Source organism: Oxyura jamaicensis, chromosome 1, assembly GCF_011077185.1.
Source record: "Oxyura jamaicensis isolate SHBP4307 breed ruddy duck chromosome 1, BPBGC_Ojam_1.0, whole genome shotgun sequence".
Taxonomy (NCBI): Eukaryota; Metazoa; Chordata; class Aves; order Anseriformes; family Anatidae; genus Oxyura; species Oxyura jamaicensis.
The window spans coordinates 95297426-95303449 of NC_048893.1; positions in this window are offsets into that span (position 1 = coordinate 95297426).

A 6024-nucleotide genomic window follows, 5' to 3' on the forward strand; every position below is an offset into this window, starting at 1 on the left:
GTGAGAGAAATGAGGCAATAGCAGCTCCCTCTGGTGATAGGACAGGAAAGGAGGGAGGAAACCACAGCAGATATAGCCATGGTCTTTAATTCATTAAGTCTCAAGCTTGTTGTAACGTTAATTCTCACAGAGACTTTTTGTGAAAATAGTTCCAGGATGGATTTTAGTCTTTTTTTTTTTTTTTTCCTTCTCGTTTTGTGTATAACACCTGTCTTTGCATAAGAATAGCCATTGGGTTATGGGATCCAATCCATTCTAATTGTCTTTTATATCCCTGCTCAGGCTTCTAGTCTTCAGCCATGCTGCTTTCCTGCCACGTGAATCCTGCAGTCTCGTACCAAGGTTCCCGGCATGTTATCTCCAAAGTATCTCTCTGAAGCTGTCTCTTCTAGTAGCTGCACTCATAGTGAGTGACCAGTCTTCTTGAGGTATTTACTTGGAGCAAAACCATTGCCGTAAGGTGAGTCTTTCAGCAATGAAAAGGATAATGTATGTGTCTTGTCTTTCTACTTTTGGTGTTTGTCCCTCTCGCTGCTGCCCCCAGCCACCATAGCTCAGAGATGTCTGTCTCTGATGTTTCAGGGAGAGCCCCTTCAGAAGCTGAGCTCGTAGTTCTCAGCCTGGAAGATTACGTTTTCTTTAGAAGTAAGATGTTTAAGGGCCTTTTGAAGTTGGAGGCTTTGCCTGTAGCCTTTCAGGTGCATGCTGAGGTGTCCTTGCCTGGTGCCATTATCTTTTTCTTTTCTTTCTGTCTTCAGCTCCCTGCATTCATCCAGGAATGTCTTTTGTTAGTCACTGTTTATCTCCTTCCTTGACCTGATTGCATGCAGTGTTAACAAGATGGCTCTCGGGACCATGGGCATGGCATTGCTGTGTTTAAACCCTCCCTTACCTTCTGTGGCTGGCAGCAGCGGCATGTCCCCCGAGTGTCACCACTTCCCACCTGACTGAGCCCCTGTTGAGAGATGTTCTCCAAGTCTCTGGGAGTAACTGGGGAGGCACTGCAGGGTCTCTTAGGTGGGAGGTGTCAGGCAAAAGCGAGGTGATAGCTGCTGTGTTGCAGTACTGGGAGCATTCCTTATTAAGCCCTGGGCAGCAATGGCAGCGTTGGAAGAGTTGCTTTCAGGGTGAGACTTGCAATCCAAGCACAAAGAGGTGACATGTAGTACATACACTTAAAACCCTTCCTAATGTATTTGTTTAACCAAAGCTGTATGCCTTGGAGGTTTTCTTGGAGCTTGATGTAGCTCCTCCCTTCTGCTTGAAGGAAAAAATGTTTGGCTAAGCATAAATATAATCCAGTCTTTCTGTGACATCCTCCTTCAGTGTGAATGGAGGATACCAGCAGCAACAGCATCGATGTTGCCTACACCACCCTGTTCTCTTGGGGTGTTTGTGCAGCAAAGACAGCAAGATGGGGTGGACAACATGTTGTCCAGAATGCTTTACACAAACTGATGCCAGGGAAGGTGAGAAGGTGACGTAAAGGAGCAGAGCATCTATTACTTTACTGGGAGCTTCTGTCTGGTAGCTAAATACACCCAGACTACTAGCATGCTAATGCTACACTTTAAGTCTAGCGACTCATCAGGCCCTGAAATGAATTCCTTCGGACACTTGTCTGTGTACTTGGAGAGAAGCTTCATATTCATGAATGAAGGTTGCTTTCGGTGCTTCAGGAGGAACAGAAGTCAGCAGTTGCGTGCCTTTAAAAAGAGCGGCTCTGACTCTGCTATTGGACCTTGTGAACTTGCTGCTTTTCCCACGATCTGAGAGGAGTGGGACAGGGAATTGTTTCTGTTAGATGAGTTCTACCAATATAGCAAAGACTTTGATGCGAGGTGAGCTGTACATGTTCTGCCATTGCTGCCTTGCTTCCTCACTTCAGGAGTGAACCTGTGCCTCGCTTCCGTGTTGTCCATAGTGCCAGGGTGATCTCTCTGCCAGTGCAGACAGAGCCTTGTTGTCATGGGTGTGGGGATGGGACTGTGTATGTAGGTGCTGGCATTTCCCCACTAGCCCTTGTGCTGCTCTGTGGGACCTGCAGCCTCTCTCCTTTCGAGCCAGAGCTGCCTGCCTCTGGCTTCCAGGTGCCGTGCTCAGTGCCACAGGGTCAGGGCAGGGGAAAACCCATCTGCTCTTAGACTTGCAGGCTGCCATCGGCAGGAGGCATGTGCTGTGGAGGGGCTGTGGAGCCCCTGTGCCCACTTCTAGGACTGGGGAAACGCACCTTTTGTGCATCTTCCAGCCAGGCCTGCTAGCAGAGCAGCTCCCTGCTGCAGCAAGTTTTGGCAGCTGGAATTTATCATTTTTTCCCAGCTTATATGTATTTAACAATTGGCTGCAGCAATGGCTGTTTAATTCCCTTGCTAACATTTCCAGGGCAGCCATTTAATTTTTTTAAACCCTCTTGCTTCTGCAAATCCTGTAATCAAATCCAAGCTCTGTCAATCTAATTAGTTTTGAAGCACGGCATCTCCATGACTTAGAGACCTAAATAAGCAGCTTAATATTAAAACCTAGCTTCTCTCCCCACACGTTATAGTGCTCTATATTCCCCAGGAGAAGTTCCCACTCAACAACAGCCTGCTGTGACTGCTCTCCCTGTTCCCCTCTTAACCTCCTTCTTCTCTTCCCTGTCCTCTGCCCTCCCCGTGTCCACTGGGGACAAAAAGAACCAGGCAAGAGCCTCTTCTGCTCTGCTTCAAGCAGTCTTTCATGCTGCTGCTTGCTAAGAAAATGCTGATGCTGCTCCGAGTGCCGTCATGGAGAGGTTTGGAGTAGTGCTGAGCCAGATAGGGGGCTGCTCCTGTCAACTGTACGATGACAGGACTGGGTCCTGAACGTGCTGCAGAAGGGGGATGCTGGGGTTTGCAGAGAGCAGGCTGTGTGCCTCAGAGCCAAACCACGTGGCCAGAGGAGCACAGCCTCTCCGTGCAGGAAGGGGCAGCTACCGAGCGGTGCCTCGTTGAAGCTCCTTCCCTTGGTACAGCGGGGAGCTGCTGGAGGAAAGCTGAATTAGCATCCTCACTGCAGCATCCCTCAGCTGCCTGGTCCCCAGCAGCGCGTCGTCCCCCTAAGCGTTGTGCCACCTGATAAAGGTTGCCCAAAAAGGTTGCACCTGGGGAGCTGCAGAGGTGCTGCCATGGAGGCAGAAAACTGCAGTGCTTTGGTGCCAAGGAGGAAAGGCTGCCTATGGGAGGCAGCAGGGGCTGAGTGAAGTGCTGCAGCAGCCCCTTGTCACCTCAAAAATACCTACCCGTCAGGTATTTTTGACGAGCGTTGCTTAGAGGGAAGATCGGCTCTGTCTTAGCAGATGGTGTGGACCTGCAGAGCAAACCAGCTGGTGCTGAGGCCCTGGTGACCACCTTGCTTTACCTCCCGGGTTTTCCTTCAGGTGAGCGTGTCAGTGGCTGGAACTGCATTTCCGGAGGCTTTTGGTGTGTCTGTAGTGCCCTGGCCAATTGTGTTCTTGCCTAACTTTTTATAGAAGAAATGGCGTGAATGAGAGCAACCATTAGCTCACCAAAAAAGAGTTGTGGGTGCTCTACTCCTAGGCCAACCCTTGGTGAGAAAAAAACAGAGCCCTAGAAAGCTGCGGTTGCAGAGGACTGATGTTTGTCTGCTTTTCAGCCTGTTCGGCTCTTAGGTTTCAATAGGTTGTTGTGTCGTGTCATTCATCCCCCTCCCTTCCCCCCAAAAAAGAGGTTTGTTTCAGTTCCTGTACCAAAGAAAATGTCTTTTTTTGGGTGCAAAACCATCAGAGCAGCCTTTCTGTGCTGAAACTGCTGTGGGTTTTGCTCATGCAAACCCTGTCTTTGCCATACATTGGGGTGCGAGATGTGAGTGGCAGCAGCAGTCCTTCCCACTGCCGTCAGAAGTGGCCGTGGCTTTCTGCAGCGTTGCTAGACTTGCCTGGCTTTCACGGCTGTCTGGGGGCTGGTGGTGTGGTTCGGCAGTGTGTCAGGGTGGAGGTATTTATCCGCTACCATCACGCTCCTCTCTGCAAGCTGTCGGTGAAAGTCTGCATGGCTCCCAGCAAAGCGAGCCTGGCTCCAGCAAGAACCAGTGGATTTGGGTGTCTGTGCTCCGTCAGGAGGGCTCTGCCCGTGGGAGGGATGGCGGATGAGCCGGCGGCCGTGGGGAAGCCAGCTGGCTCCTGCTCCGTAACTGGGGGACGCAACCAGCTGCCTTTGATGTCTGAGCCGGGCTGAGAAAAACTGATGGCAGACTTCAAAGTCTGTTGCGCCAGCTCCCCTGATTATCTGAAGGCTTGTAGCGCGTCCCCCAGGACTGCTGGATTATCCCGGCTAATGCCGCGCTCTGCCCCGCGTCCCCCAGCTCTGCCTGGCTCCGGCCCCTCGCTTTCAAGGCTGTCCATCCTTGGTCACCCTGGGGATGTGGCAATGGCATTTCTGGGCCGGGGAAGGGGGGCACGTCCCCTGAGAGCTGCGAAGCAAAGGCAAGAGGTGTCACCTCCTTCACCATCAATGGCTTCCCCGTAGCATCTCTGCCCTGCTGCAGGAGTGATCCTGCCATACCCCCAGGCCCACGACAGGGGTGTCCGGTCAGCAGTGGGCTGCCTGTGAGGCTTCACAGTCCCCAAGGACACTGCTGACTGCCCCTTTTGTGTCGAATCTGACTTCATCCTGGCTGCGCTGGGCTCTGTGTAACTTCCATGCTGCGTTTTTGGTGTTTTTCTGGAAGGCTTTGGCCCAAAGTGGTGGAGCAGCATCCCAAAAGGATGCCCACAAAGCGGACTGCGGAGCAGAGAGCAAAAATGTACGTGGGGATGTGTAATGAAAGACTGTCATCACCGTGTTAAAGCCAAAGCCAGTGCTGTGGGCAAGCTGGCCTCCAGCTGAAGCAGGAGGTGGCAGTGCCCTGCCTGGGTGCAGAGGGGTGTTCCTGCCACTTGAGGCGAGGACCCTCCGTGCTCCCCAGTAAGTGGTATTTCCCTATCAGTTGCCCTTCTTTGTCCTCTCTGCGAAAATAGCGTTTTGGGATCTCTCTTCCCATGCCTCACCGATGAGGTTTCTGCTGTCGGTGCACCCCTGTAAAGGATTCTCTGCTGCTCCTCCTTTACCGTGGTTAATGGCCCTGCCGTGTGCTTGGCTGTGCAGGAGGGAGCGAGGAAGTTTTAGACTGTGCGGTCCCGGGCAGAGGGAGCTGTCGTTTTCCTCCACAGAGCATCATCGTTGCCGGTGATGGGGATGGGTGAGGCAATCCTATTCTCCCCGGTTTCTCCGCTGTGAATGCAAGCAGCGGTTCATGCGTCATTAGAGTTTTGCAGGCTTGGCACCAAGCTGTCCCCACGTGTGTGCTTATCTGCACGCTGACGGCAGGCAGCTCACCGAGGCTGAACTCCAACCCTTTCCCTTTCCTCTGCCACTGCAGCAGAGGTGCTTTTCCCTCCACCGAAGGGATCCCTCCATCAGGATCATCCCCAGGGCACCTTTGGGTTGCTCTTGGGAGAGCAAACCTCATCCCTGCCCCTGAGGCGGGAGGCAGCAATGGTTTCAGCCCTTCGTTGCACCCTAAAGAGCTGCTGCTCCTCCGCTCCCTTCCATTGCAGTGCTGGTGGGTGGCAGGGGACAGGTGAGATCCTGATCCAGAGCCTCTCTGTCTCCCCGGGCTGGATGTGGCTTTCTGGGGAGCTGTGCAGTGCTAACAGAGCTGCGTGCGCAGGCTAACGAGCAGTCAGAGCTGATAAAGGCACCAGCCTTGCCATGAGGAGTCTGTGCATCTGTCTTCTGGCCCTGCGGGCTGTCATGTGAATCCATTTATTAAATGGGGCAAGGAGGGACCTTGTGTTTGTTTTGGTTCATTACATGAATCTTGTTCCCTCCGGGAGTCCAGCGGGATCAAGCAAAAGGGCTTGTTTTATGGCTAGTTCTTGCTTGCGAATCCCTGAGCCAATTTAGCCGTTCAGCCGATGCCCCAGCAGGCTGGCGGGAGCAGCGCGGCTCAGGAGTAAGCGCTTCATGCCGCCCTCCTCCCTGCAAAAACCAAACCAGGCCGTTC